General features: G+C 41.1%; 1 protein-coding gene across 1 annotated transcript in view; it reads left to right on the top strand.

Annotated features, from left to right (window-relative positions):
* Positions 1 to 15,646, top strand: part of LOC105534937 (FAS-associated factor 1-like) — a gene marked incomplete at its 3' end in the record, with an annotated part of 240,954 nt that overhangs the window by 218,771 nt on the left and 6,537 nt on the right. The window lies entirely within an intron of this gene.

Here is a 15,646-nt window from a genome sequence, read left to right as displayed (position 1 = left end):
TACGTAGAGAAACATGCAGGTATCTGAATGATGCTTTCTGCAAATCTTTGGCTGAATAGTAATCTGTACACTATTGAGTACGCTGAACAATTCCTCAACCTTATAGATAGGACTGGAATACTATTGAATTCCTTCCCACCAGAGAAAAAAGACTTCGTTGCACACATGGTACAGTTAGTTCTGAGACCCCAGAATAAATATTTTCCATATTAGTAATTAAAACCCAGTAACTTAAAAATATTTCTTAATTAATAACAGTAATGAACTCATTGCATATTAACATAAATAATGCTCTTAATGAAAAATAATTTTTCAAAACAAAAAAAGTAATGAGAAAGTGGTATTGTCTTAGGTACATTGCAAACTCTTCAACATCTGTCCATATAAAAACTGGATTCTTATATCTCCTTCTCCATTTATTCTGTTGCAGTATGTTACTTCTGTTGAAATATATAAAGAAAATGCCACCAAACAGCTATATAGTAAGGGAGGGATATTTTACTAGCTGGATAATTATGGACATTCTTAATTGATAGTACACTGAAACTTAGCAAATGGTGGTTTCTTTTTTTTTTTTGAGATGGAGTCTCGCTGTGCTCTCAGGCTGGAGTGCAGTGGCGTGATCTCGGCTCACTGCAAGCTCCGCCTCCCGGGTTCACGCCATTCTCTTGCCTCAGCCTCCCAAGTAGCTGAGACTACAGGCGCCCGCCACCACGCCTGGCTAGTTTTTTGTATTTTTAGTAGAGACGGGGTTTCACCATGTTAGCCAGGATAGTCTCGATCTCCTGACCTCGTGATCCACCCGCCTCGGCCTCCCAAAGTGCTGGGATTACAGGCTTGAGCCACCGCGCCCGGCCAAATGGTGGTTTCTTAAAGGTTTATTGCAATGTAAAACCAGAAACCACTTCAATGAAATTTTAATGTTCTGTTATATTAAAATCCATTGGTCATTTGGGAAATATTGGTTCACTTTGCTATGACATTAACAAAATGTTGATACATTGCATTATGTAATATCAATAATTTACTCTGATGGATTTAACAGTTTAACTGTTGAAAAGGTCAATGAATATGAAGACATAGCAATAAAAACAATGCAAACTGAAGCACACACAGCAAAAATACTGGGAGCTAGGGTCTGGAGAGGGAAGGATGTTGTCTGAACGACTTCTAGGCAAATATAAAATGGTTCAATGTATGTCTGATTAGAGCCCCAAAAATAGAGGAGAGAGTAGAAAGGGGGAAATTTTAATGAAAGAATAACCCAATGCTAGCCAAATTTGGTGAGAACTATAAACTCACAAATCTAAGAAGTTTCATAACAACAAGCAGGAGTAACTCAAAGGAAACAGCATCAAGGCACATCATAATCAAATTGTTAAAAATCAGTAGTAGAAAAGTCTTAAAAGCAGCCAGAGCCAGAGAAACAAAGATACATTTTATATTTTATTTTGTTTTATTTTATATTTTATTTATTTATTTTTTGAGACGGAGTCTCACTCTGTCACCCAGTTTGGAGTGCAGTGGCGTGGTCTCGACTCACTGCAACCTCTACATCCTGAGTTCAAGCAATTCTCCTGCCTCAGCCACCTGAGTAGCTGGGACTACAGACGCATGTCACCATGCCCAGCTAATTTTTTCGTATTTTTAGTAGAGACAGGGTTTCAGTATGTTGGCTAGGCTGGTCTTGAATTTCTGACCTCAGGTGATCACCCGCCTCGGTCTCCCAAAGTGCTGGGATTACAGGTATGAGCCAACACGCTTGGCCTACATTCTATATTTTAAAAGAGAGATTTAAAAATAATAGGGGACCGGGCGCGGTGGCTCAAGCCTGTAATCCCAGCACTTTGGGAGGCCGAGACGGGTGGATCACGAGGTCAGGAGATCGAGACCATCCTGGCTAACACGGTGAAACCCCGTCTCTACTAAAAAATACAAAAAAAACTAGCCGGAAGTGGTGGCGGGCACATGTAGTCCCAGCTACTCCGGAGGCTGAGGCAGGAGAATGGCGTGACCCCAGGAGGCGGAGCTTGCAGTGAGCTGAGATCGCGCCACTGCATTCTAGCCTGAGCAACAGAACGAGACTCCATCTCTAAAATAGTAATAATAATAATAATAATAATAATAAATACAGACTTCTTATCAGAAGCAATGCACACCAGGAGACAACGCAGTAATATTTTGTAAGTGTTGAAGAAATAAAATGTTCACCTAGAATGCTATATTGAACAGAATAATCTTTAAGAAATGAAGACTAAAGATATTTTTCAGATGAACAAAAGCTATAAGAGATGTTAAAGTAAGTACCCAGGCAGGCTGAAAGCAAACAATAACAGATGGAAGATTAGGTTAATACAGAGAAATGAAGAGCACTAGAAACTGTAAATACTTGGATACACATTTTTTTTTAAACTTTTCTGTATTTTAAAATTTATTTAAATGAGAATTGACATTTAAAAGTAGAAATTATAGCAATGTATTATAGCATTTGTAAAATGTGTACAAGTACAGGTATGACAACAATAACATGAAGAATAGGAAAGGGGACTAGAAGTATGCTGTCGTAAAACAGAGGCCTGTCTAATTTGAAGGTAGTCTTTGTTGAGTTAAAAATGTATGTTGTGCTGGACGTGGTGTCTTATGCCTTTAATCCCAGCATTTTGTGAGGCCAAGGCAGGTGGATCACTTGAGGTCAGGAGTTTGAGACCATCCTCGCCAACATGGTGAAACCCTGTCTCTACTAAAAATACAAAAATTAGGCCAGGTATGTTAGCTCACTCCTCTAATCCCAGCACTTTGGGAGGCCAAGGTGAGTAGATCACTTGAGGTCAGGAGTTTGAGACCAGCCTGGCCAACATAGCAAAACCCCGTCTCTACTAAAAATACAAAAATTAGCTTGTAATTTCAGCTACTCGGGAAGCTGAGGCACGAGAATCAGTTGAACGTCTGAGGCGGAGGTTGCAGTGAGCTGAGCTTATGCCACTGCACTCCAGCCTGGGCGACAGAGTGAGACTACATTAAAAAAAAAATATGGTGTAAACTTTAGAGCAATCACCGAAACCGTGAATACAGATAATAGTCATTAAGCTTCGTGTTGAGATGAAATAGAGTACTTAAAAAATACTCAAAAATCCCAAATGAAGACAAGAAGATGATAAATGAAATAAACAGATAAGACCAATAGAAAAGAAAGATGACCACATAAATAATTATAATATATATAAATGATCTCATGTTCTAATTAAAAGGTAGAGAGTGTTACACTGAATAAAAAAGGGAAACCCATTTGTGTGATATATACGGGAAACCTGCTTTATAAAGCATAGAAATTGAATAAAAACTAAAAATGAAAAGAACTGGAAAATATATATGAAAATTGTAATCATAACCTGAAGGATCTATGTTAATATGGAATGAGCTAGACTCTGGACAAAGAATATTATGAAGGACAAATGGGGACATTTCATAATGATGAAACTGTTGATTCATCAAGAAGACATAAATATCCTAACTGTGTACATATCTAATAACAGAGTTTGAAATATTTAAAAGCAAAAACTGGTAGTACTGAAGTAAGAAATGGACAAATCCAAACTGACAGAACTGAAGTAAGAAATGGACAAATTCACAATTGGAGATTATAACACTCCTGTCTCATAGTAATGTTCAGAACAACAGACAAAAAATCTGAACAGCATAGAAACTAATTTGACTTACTTAAAACATATATAATACTCCTCATTATAACAGCGAAAGACATATTCTTTTCTTGGGCAATTGATCATTCATTAAGGTAGAACATATGCTCAGTCACAAAACAAATTTAAAAATTTTTAAATTATATTGACGAGTTCTGACAACAATGGAATTAAGTTAGAATTCACAAGAATTTGGAATATCCCTATATATTTGGAAATTAAACAACATATTCCTAAATAAACCATAAGTCAAAGAAGAAATCACAGGGGAAAGTAGAATATATTTTGAACTGAATTGTGATGAAAACATGATGATATGGTTTGGCTGTGTCCACTCCCAAATCTCATCTTGAATTCCCACATGTTGTGGGAGGGACCTGGTAGGAGGTAATTGAGTTATGGGGGCAGATCTTTCCCATGCTGTTCTCGTGACAGTGAATAAGTCTCACGAGATCTGATGGTTTTATAAGGAGGAGTTTCCCAGCACAAGCTCTCTCTCTTTGCCTGCTGTCATCCATGTAAGATGTGACTTGCTCCACCTTGCGTTCTAGCATGATTGTGAGGCCTCCCCAACCATGTGGAACTATAACTCCATTAAACCCTTTTTTCTGTATAAAATACCCAGTCTCAGGTATGTCTTTATCAGCAGTGTGAAAATGGACTAATACAGTAAATTGGTACCAAGAGTGGGGCACTGCTGAAAAGATACCTGGAAATGTGGAAGCGACTTTGGAGCTGGGTAACAGGCAGAGGTTGGAACAGTTTGGAGGGCTCAGAAGAAGACAGAAAAATGTAGAAAAGTTTGGAACCTCCTGGAGACTTGTTGAATGGCTTTGCCCAAAATGCTGATAGCGATATGGACAATAAAGTTCAGGCTTAGATGGTCTTAGATGGAGATGAAGAACTTGTTGGGAACTGGAGCAGAGGTGACTCTTGTTATGTTTTTGCAAAACTTCTGGCAGCATTTTGCCTCAGCCCTAGAGATATGTAGAACTTTGAACTTGAGGAGATGATCTAGGGTATTTGGCAGAAGAAATTTCTAAGCAGCAGAACATTCAAGAGGTGACTTGGGTGCTGTTAAAGGCATTCAGTTTTATAAGGGAAGTAGAGCATAAAAGTTCAGAAAATTTGCAGCCTGACCATGTGATAGAAAAGAAAATCCCATTTTGTGAGGAGAAATTTAAGCCAGCTGCAGAAATTTGCATAAGTAATGGGGAACCAAATGTTAATCCCCAGTACAATGGGGAAAATATCTCCAGGGCATGTCAAAGGTCTTCACAGCAGACCCTCCCGTCACATACACAGAGGCCTAGAAGGAAAAAGTGGTTTCATGGGCCGGAAGCAGGGTCCCTGTGCTGTGTGCAGCCTAGGGACTTTGGTGCCTTGTATCCCAGCTGCTGCAGGTGTAGCTGAAAGGAGTCAATGTAGAACTCGAGCCGTGACTTCAGAGGGTACAAGCTCCAAGTCTTGGCAGCTTCCACGTGGTGTTGAGCCTGCAAGTGCATAGAAGTCAAGAATTGAGGTTTGGGAACCTCTGCCTATATTTCAGAAGATGTGTGGAAGTGCCTGGATGCCCAGGCAGAAGCTTGCTGTGGGGATGGGACACTCATGGATGACCTCTGCTAGGCAGTGTGAAAGGGAAATGTGGGATTGGAGCCCCAACACAGAGACCCTACTGGGCACCGCCTAGTGGAGATGTGAGAAGACAGCCACTGTCCTCCAGACCCCAGAATGGTGGATCCACGGACAGCTTGCCCTGTGAGCCTGGAAAAGCCACAGACACTCAGTGCCAGCCCTTGAAAGCAGCCAGGAGGTAGGCTATACCCTGCAAAGCCACAGGGACGGAGCTGCCCAAGGCCATGGAAGGCAACCTCTTACATCAGTGTGACATAGATGTGAGATACGGAGTTAAAGGACATCATTGTGGAGCTTTAAGATTTGACTGTCCTGCTGGATTTTGGACTTTCATGGAGCCTTTAACCCTTCATTTTGGTCAGTTTCTAACATTTGGAATGGGTGTATTTATCCAATGCCTGTACCCCCATTTTATCTAGGAAGTGACTAACTTGCTTTTGATTTTACAGGCTCGTAGGTGGAAGGGACTTGCCTTGTCTCAGATGAAGCTTTGGACTGTGGACTTTTGAGTTAATGCTGAAATGAGTTAAGACTTTGGGGGACTGTTGGGAAGGCATGATTGGTTTGGAAATGTGAGGACATGAGATTTTGAGGGGGCCAGAGGCAGAATGATATGGTTTGGCTGTGTCCCCACCGAAATCTCATCTTGAATTCCCACGTGTTGTGGGAAGGACGTAGCAGGAGGTAATTGAGTCGTGGGGGTGGGTCTTTCCCGTGCTGTTCTCATGGTAGTGAGTAAGTCTTATGATATCAGATGGTTTTGTAAGGAGGAGTTTCCCTACACAACCTCTCTCTGCTTGCTGCCATTCATGTAAGATGGGACTTGCTCCTCCTTGCTTTCCACCATGATTATAGGGCCTCCCCAACCATTTGGAACTGTAAGTCCATTAAACCTCTTTCTTTTGTAAATTGTCCAATCTCAGGTATATCTTTACCAGCAGCGTGAAAACGGACTAATACACATGGCATATCAGCATTTGTTTGATACTAAGAAATTGGAATTGAGAGGGAAACTTATGGTTCAAACGCTTAATTATAAATAAACAAAGTTGTAAAAGCAATGACTAAAGATTCCGTCTAAGAAGTAAGAAAAGTCCTCACTTTCATTTCCAGCCAATATGGAGTAAAAGGAATCAGATTTACTGTCATTCCCATTACAACTAAAAACCACCCAAAAGGCTTAGTGGGAACAAGATAGGGAATAGTGTCTGTTCCTACCAGCTAGATTGGAAAACCTCATAATTCATATGGCTTTGGTTATACTACTCAGAAGGGTCTTTCCTCAGTGGTGGAGAGTAGTACAAGATTACTGCTCAAGCGATGCTGACTAACAAATCTTAAAAGCAGAACACAGAAGGATTAAATTGTGTCTAACTAACGTAACTGCATCCCAAAATTAAGCTCAGTAATATTTATAGGAATATAAAAATATCCAGCACTTAACAAGATAAAATTTACAATGTCAGGCATCCAATAAAAAATTACCAGGCATGCAAAGATGTAGGAAAACCTGGCCCATAATGAGGAGAGAAATTGGTCAATCATAACCAACCCAGATCTAACCTAGATGTTAGAATGAGCAGATAGGCTGGGCACGGTGGCTGACGTCTGTAATCCCAGCACTTTGGGAGGCTGAGGCAGGTGGAACACTTCTGGTCAGGAGTTCGAGACCAGCCTGGCCAACATGGTGAAACCCGTTCTTTACTGAAAAATACAAAAATTAGCCAGGTGTGGCAGTGTGCACCTGTAGTCCCAGCTACCCTGGAGACGGAGGCAGGAGAATCACTGGACCCCAGGAGGCAGAGGCTGCAGTGAGTTGGGATCACCCCACTGTACTCCAGCCTGGGTGACAAAATGAGACTATGTCTCAAAAAAACAAAACAAAACAAAAAAAATGAGCAAATCAAACCCAAAGTGAGTACAGAAGTATAATAATATGTATAAGAGCAGAAAACAGTAAGTGGAAGATAGGTATGTAGTAGAGAAAATGAACAAAACCTAAAGCTGTTTTTTAAAAAGATTAATAAAACTGATAATTATTTTGCTAGTGTGTAAAACAAGAACAGAAGAGGAAACACAAGTTATTCATATTGGGAATGAAAGAAGTGCCTACATACTTTACATGGACTGTAAGGTGATATTAAGAACAAACTTATGCTAGTAAATTTACATGAAACTCTAAAAGGTTAGAAAAATTCTTTTAAAGGTAAAAGTTACCACATTCACAGAAGTAAAAAATTTGAATAGCTGTACGTCAAATACATAAATTGAATTGGCAATCAAAACCTTCTCACAAAAAGGGCCTGGCATGGTGGCTCATGCCTATAATCCTAGCACTTTGGGAGGCCAAAGCGAGCAGATCACCTGAGGTCAGTGTTTGAGACCAGCCTGGCCAACAGGATGAGACTCTATCTCTACTAAAAATACAAAAGTTAGCCGGGCGTGGTGGCACGCGCCTGTAGTCCCAGCTACTCAGGAGGCTGAGGCAGGAGAATCGCTTGAACCTGAGAGGCAGAGTTTGCGGTGAGCCAAGGTTGTGCCACTGCACTCCAGCCAGAGCAACAGAGTGAGACTCTGTCTCAAAAAACAAAAACAAAGACAAAACCTTCCCACAAAGAAAATCTGAAACGCTAGATGGCTTTACTGGTGAATTCTATCTAATATTTAAGGAAGAACTGTTTCCTGTCCTTTGCAAAAAAGAGATGAAACCTTGCCTCATTTATTTTATGAGGCTAGCATTAGCCTAATACCAAAATCAGACAGATTTTTACAGGAAGATATTTCTTATAACTATGGAGGGAGAAATCCTTTACAGAATAGTTGCAAACTGAATTCAATAGAATATAATAAAATATATAAATATGTTTATAATATATATCATAGCCAAGTAGGCCATGTGGGCTTGTTTAACAGCTTATAATCCATCAGTGTACTTCCCCATATTAGTGTAGTAAATGAGAAAAAGCATTTGACAATATTCAACACCCATTTCTTGTTAAAAAAGAAAAAACTAAACTTGGAGCAAAGTAGAAATATAAGGGAACTTTGTAAACTTGATAGAGGACATTGCTGAAGAACCTACAATAGTTGATAATGAAATACTAAATACTAAGTATTTCCCTCCTACAATCAAGAGCAGTGCTAGGGCCACTCAACACTATTCAACATTTCCGTTTCTTTCTTTTCTTTTTTTTTTTTTGAGATGGAATCTCAGTCTGTGGCCCAGGCTGGAGTGCAGTGGCACGATCTTGGCTCACTGCCACCTCTGCCTCCTGGGTTCAAGCAATTCTCCCGCCTCAGCCTCCTATGTAGCTGGGACTACAGGTGCGTGCCACATGCCCAGCAAATTTTTGTAGTTTTAGTAAAAACGGTTTCACCACGTTGGCCAGGCTGGTCTTGAACTCTTGACCTCGTGATCCACCCACCTCGGCCTCCCAAAGTGCTGGAATTACAGACGTGAGCCACTGCGCCCAGCCTACTATTCAGCATTACATAGAAGATATGCAAGTAGTCAATAAGCACATGAAAAGATGCTCAACGACATTAGTTACTATTAATCATTAGGGAATTTAAATTGAAACCACAATGAGAAACCACTTTATATCTGTTAGAATGGCTGAAATTAAAAAGACTTAAAATTTCAGTTGTCATCAGTGATACACTGGAACATTGGTGGGACACAAGTTGGAACAATCATCTTGGAAAACACTTTGGCAGTTTTTATAGTTATATACTTGAGAAATAAACATGTTCACAAAAAGTTCACACAATAAAGTTCATAGCAGCTTTATTTATAATAGGGAAAAACAGAAATATCCCATGTGTTCATCACCTGGTGAATGGATGAACAAAGTATGCTATATTCATATGTATTAGTTATTTGTTGCTGTGCAATAAATTGCCCAAAATTTAGTGTCTTAAAAAAACAACCGCCTGGCACGGTGGCTTACACCTGTAATCCCAGCACTTTGGGAGGCTGCGGCAGGCGGATCATATGGCCAGGAGTTCGAGACCGTCCTGGCCAACATGATGAAACCCCATCTCTACTAAAGAGTGTGGTTGGGGGCGCCTGTAATCCCAAGTACTGGGGAGGCTGAGGCAGGAGAATCACTTGAACCTGGGAGGCAAAGGTTGCAGTGAGCCAAGATTGTACCACTGCACTCCAACCCGGGCAACAGTGTGAGAATCCGTCTCAGAAAACAAAACAAAACAAAAAACAACCTTGTTATCTGACAGTTCATATAGGTCAGGAAAGGGGCACACATGGTATTTTATGGATTGAAATCATTATGTCATCTCAAGGCTTGACTAACAAAGGATCTACCTTTGAGATCACTGGTGGTTGCTGGCAGGATTTCTTTTATGTGAGCTGTTGAATTGGGGGCCTCAGAGCAAGATGGAAGTCTCAGTCTTATGTAACCTAACTCATAAGTAACATCCCATAGCCTTTACTGTATTTTATTCTTTAGAGGCAAATATCTAGGTATCAGCCTACACTAAAGGGAGGGGATTATGAAGGGTATTAATACCAGGAGGTAGGGATCATTAGACGCCATTTCAGAAGCATCCTATCACAGCATATAACAGAATAGTACTCAGCAACAAAACAGAGCTATTTGTTTGTACATATACAAACATGGATAAATCTGGCCAGGTGTGGTGGGTCACGCCTGTAATCCCAGCATTTTGAGAGGCCAAGGTGGGCAGATCACTTGAGGTCAGGAGTTTGAGACCAGCCTAGCCTGCATGGTTAACCCCCATCTCTACCAAAAATAGAAAAATTAGCTGGGTGTGGTGGGATGCACCTGTAGCCCAGCTACTTAGGAGGCAGAGGCAGGAGAATCACTTGAACCCAGGAGGCAGAGGTTGCAGTGGGCTGAGATCACGCCACTGCACTCCAGGCTGGGCAACAGAGAGAGACTGTTTCAAAAAAAAAAAAAAAAAAAAGAAAGAAAGGAAAGAAAAAGGATAAATCTCAAAAACATTACTCCAGACAAAGGAACCCAGACAAAACTAATCTTTAGGGTGAGAATGAGGATCAGTGGGGTAGGGGTAGGCTTTTGATCTAAGAATGTATGAGGAAACTTTTTGTGCTATGGGAAATGTTCTTCGTCTTGATTGTATGGTGGTTATAACCCTGTATATATTTGTCAAAACTCACGAGTGAATTTTATTGTATATAAATCATAATTAAGTTAATGTTTTAAATTCTTATTTTTCATACTAATCTTCTCTGTATTGTTCCAATTTTAGTATATATGCTGCCAAAGCAAGCACTTAAGTTAATTTTTAAAATACAAAAGTATGCTATTGGATTCAGTGATTTGTTATTGATGACATCTGCCGGTTTGCACAATTTTTCAAGGAACGTGGCCCAGGGTGGGATACTGCAGTGGCAGTGCCATCTTGTGGTAAGATCTTTGGAGTTAGGCAGACACAAATACGAATTCTGGTTCTGAAACTTGCTACATTCTAGTACTTTGTTCCCCTGAATTATTTTGGATATCCTAAAAACAATAACTACTGTATTTTGAGAACCTATACTGCCCAGGTACTATGCTAGGCACTTATGTGTATGTTACCTTATTAATTGTAATAATAATAATACAACTCAAAATAACATTTTTTTAGTTCCTTAGAATGTATTAGGCACTCTGTAAAACATTTTTCATGAATTACATCACTTAATACAGCAACCCAATGAAGTATTGATTCTACAGTTATTTCCACTTTAGAGAAGAAGAGATTGAGGCCGAGAATCTTTTTTTTTTTTTTTTTTTTTGGAGACAGGTTCCCACTCTGTCATCAAGGATGGAGTGCAGTGGCAGTGATCATCGCTCACTGCAGCCTCCATCTCCTGGTCTCAAGCAGTTCTCCTGCCTCAACCTCCTGAACAGCTGTGACTACAGGCATGTACCACCATGCCTAGCTAATTACTAAAAATTTTTTGTAGAGGTGGTGTCTTGCTATGTTGCTCAAGTTGGTCTCAAACTTCTGAGCTCAAGCTGTCCTTCTATCTTGGCCTCCAGAAGTGCTGGGATTATAGGCATGAGCCACCTTGCAATAGAGAATAATTTTTAAAATATGAGGAAATCAGGTTGCTGTCATGATTCCAGCTTTGTTTTCTATTCCTTTCTTTCTGTGGAACCAAAGGCTGTTTGTCTTATGTGTTACCCAGGCTTTCTGCAAGAGTAACTGGGACTTTAAGTTAAAATCTCTTCTTGTTTTTCCTTTAAGAAACTTCTTTTAAGGCCTGAAGGCTCAGAGTGTTTTCAAGAGTTTAAGAAGGTGGTGTCAGGTCTTGGAGATTGGTTTCTGAGCACTGGACAGACTTGCAAATGCATAAGCTCAGTTCCAGACAGGTACAGCTCTAGAAATATCAACCTCAGCCACAAGCAAAAAGGCAATGTTTATATGTGTTTGGTAGAAAAACTGTGACTTATTTTTCTACTCTTTCCATAAACAAAATGATTCTTTGTCAGCAGTGACATTTTTGAAGGCTGAGAATGGTTAAAGTTTTTGCTTCCACAACTACAGTGTTGAACCAGAATTGTTTTTATGATAATCGCTATCCATAGTGCTCACATAGGGATCTTTTTAAGGAAAGTTAAAAAGTGTCATTGAGACCATGAATAATTGTATTGTAGCATTGCTTACTTCAGTAGTTGTGTTCCCATAGAACTTGTATATCATAAGTTCTCCCCTCACTCTTCTTTTTCTTCATCAGCATGGAATTATTTTCCTTCTTTTAATATGTAATATAATCAGTCTTTTTGGTATTCATGTACTTACTATAAATGGAATTGAATTATATTTTAATCTGAAACTATAGACTAGCAGCAACCTAACATAAGCAGATATATGAAAGGTAAATACATTCCGATTCAGTGATCTTTAAAATAGTGTAGTACCAGAAATCAGGTGATTAATTTATAAGTAAATTTGATTCCTGAAAAATAATTGTGGGGCACAGGGAAAATTGTGATTTCTCACTGTTTCTCATTAACATCCTGTCTATTTTTGCTTTTTTACCTTTCAGTCATTTTTCTTTTTTTTCGAAACAGAGTTTCACTCTTGTCGTCTAGGTGCGATGGCACCATCTCGGCTCACTGCAGCCTCTGCCTCCCGAGTTCAAGCGATTCTCCCACCTCAGCCTCCTGAGTAGCTGGGATTACAGGCATGTGCCGCCATGCCCGGCTAATTTTTTGTATTTTTAGTAGAGACGGGGTTTTGCCATGTTGGGCAGGCTGGTCTCGAGCTCCTGACCTCAGGTGATCCGCCCGCCTTGGCGTCCCAAAGTGTTGGGATTATAGGCGTGAGCCACCATGCCTGGCATTTTTCTTTACTGTATAGAGTATCCTTCATTATTTTGGTTTGTCTGTCCTTCACAGACCAACTGTACTTCAAGTTTGATTTAAGTCTCATTTCTCTCACAAAGCCTTCTCTGGCTATTTGATACAACACATTTGTATTAGTCCGTTCTGGCAATGCTATAAGAAAATACTGGAGACTGGGTAACTTATAAAGAAGAAAGGTTTAATTGGTTCACATTTCTGCAGGCTGTACAGGGAGCATGGCAACATCTACTTCTGGGGAGGCTTCAGGGAGCTTTTACTCATGGCGGAAGGCAAAGCAGGAGCAGGCATCTTCACATTGCCAGAGCAAGAGGAAGAGAGAGAGAGGGGAGGTGGCACACACTTTTAAACACCCAGATCTCATGAGAACTGTATCACAAGAACAGCACCAGAGGAGGAAATTGTCACACATGATTCAGTCATCTCCTACCAGACTCCACCGCCAACACTTGGGATTATAATTTAACATGAGATTTGGGTGGGGATACAAATCCAAACCGTATTGTTTCACCTGTGGCCCCTCCCAAATCTCATATTCTTCTCACCTTGCAAAATGCAGTCATCCCTTCTCAACAGTCCTCCAAAGTCTTAACTCATTCTGGCATTAGCTCAAAAGTCCAAAGTCTCATCTGGGACAAGGCTGGCCCCTTTCACCTGTGAGCCTGTAAAATCAAAAGCAGGTTACTTACTCCCAAGATACAATGGGGGTATAGGCATTGAGTAAATACTCCCATTCCAAAAGGGAGAAAATGGCCAAAAGAATGGGGCTATAGGCCTTGTGCAAGTTCGAAACCCAGCAGGGCAGTCATTAAATCTTAATGTTCCAAATCTGCTTTGACTCCATGTCTCATATCCAGGGTACAATGATGCAAGGGTTGGGCTTCCAAGGCCTTGGGCAGCTACACCCCTGTGGCTTGGAAGGGTTCAGCTTCCATGGCTGCTCTCAAGGACTGGTGTTGAGTGCCTGCAGCTTGTCTAGGTGCAAGGTATTTAGCGGATCTATCATTCCAGGGTCTGGATGATGGTGGCCCTCTTCTCACAGCTCCACCAAGCGGTGCCCCAAACGGAGACTCTGTGTGTAGGGGGAGCCAACCTCACATTTCTTCTCTGCACTGTCCTAGTAGAGGTCCTCCGTGAGGGCTCTGCCCCTGCAGCAGGCTTCTGCCTGGACATCCAGGCTTTTCCATATAGCATCTGAAATCTATGCGGAGGCACCATGCCTCAACTCTTGCATTCTGTGCACCTGCAGGCTTAACACCACATGGAAGCAGCGGCCCAAACGGTACCCAGGTTCCTTTGAGCCACGGCTGGAGTTAGAGCAGCCAGGATGCAGAAGCAGTGTCCTGAGGCTGCACAGGGTGGTCAGGGTGGTGAGGCCCTGTTGTTCACCCACCTCATAGGCCTCTGGGCCTGTGATGGCAGGGGCTGCCATGAAGGTCTCTGAAATGCCTTTGAGGCCTTTTCTTCATTGTTTAGCTATCAACACTTGACTGCTCTTTACTTATGCAAATTTCTACAGCCTGCTTGAATTTCTCCCCTGAAAATGGGCTTTTCTTTTCTACCACATAACTGGGCTACGAATTTTTCAAACTTTTACACTCTGCCTCCCTTTTAAATATAATTCGTTGGCCGGGCTTGGTGGCTTATGCCTGTAATCCCAGCACTTTGGGAGGCCAAGGCAGGTGGATGACCTGAGGTTGGGAGTTTGAGACCAGCCTGACTAACATGAAAAACCCCATTTCTACTAAAAATACAAAACTAGCGAGGTGTTGTGGTGCATGCCTGTAATCCCAGCTACTCAGGAGGCTGAGGCAGGAGAATGGCTTGAACCCAGGAGGCAGACAACAATGAAACTCCGTCTCAAAAAGTAAAAATTAAATTAAAAAAATATATATATGTGTTTGTTTCAGGTCATTTCTTTGCTCACACGTATGAGCATAGGATACTAGAAGCAGCCAGGCAACATCTTGAATGCTTTGTTCCTTAGACATTTTTCCCTCTAAATCCTAAGTCATCATTCTCAACTTCAAAGTCCCACAGATCTCTAGGCAGGGGCACAATGCCACCAGGTTCTTTGCTAACACATAACAAAAGTGATCTTTGCTCCAGTTCCCAATAAGTTCCTTATTTCCATCTGAGATCTCCTCAGCCTGGACTTCATTGTCCATATCACTGTCAGCATTTTGTTGACAACAGTTTGATAAGTCTCTAGGAAGTTCCTAATTTTCCCTCATCTTCTTGTCTTCTGAGCTCTCCACACCCTTCCAGCCTCTGCCCATTACCCAGTTCCAGAGACGCTTCCACATTTTCAGATATCTTTATAGCAATGCCCTACTTTTCAGTAGCAATTCTGTTAGTTTTCGCACTGCTATAAAAAATACCCGAGACTGGACAATTTGTAAAGAAAAAGGGTTTAATTGGCTCACTGTTCCATAGGCTTTATAGGAAGCATGGCAACATCTGCTTCTGAGGAGGCCCAGAGAGCTTTTACTCGTGGCAGAAGGCAAAGTGGGAGCAGGCCAGAGCAGGAGGAAGAGAGAGAGAGGAAAGGTAGCACACACTTTTAAACAACCAGATCTCATGAGAACCCTCCCACAAGAACAGCATCAAAGAGGGAAATCAGCCCCCATGATGCAGTCACCTCCCATCAGGCCTTACCCCCAACACTGGGAATTACAATTTGACATGAGATTTGAGCAGGGCCACAAATTCAAACCATATCAACATTGTTTTTCTTTTCTGAAATTCTTGTTGCTTTTCTCTTTAACACAATTTAAATTGTCTTCTATATATTATTATCTGTATATTCGCTTTATTATTTTATTTTATTATTATTTTTTGAGGTGGAGTTTTTCTCTTGTCACCCAGGCTGGAGTGCAGTGGAACGATCTCAGCTCACTGCAACCTCTGCCTCCTGGGTTCAAGTGATTCTCCTGCCTCAGCCTCCTGAGTAGCTGG

The sequence above is a fragment of the Mandrillus leucophaeus genome, unplaced genomic scaffold (genome assembly GCF_000951045.1).
Source record: "Mandrillus leucophaeus isolate KB7577 unplaced genomic scaffold, Mleu.le_1.0 Scaffold14, whole genome shotgun sequence".
Lineage (NCBI taxonomy): Eukaryota > Metazoa > Chordata > Mammalia > Primates > Cercopithecidae > Mandrillus > Mandrillus leucophaeus.
This window is presented reverse-complemented; position numbering and strand designations above follow the sequence as displayed.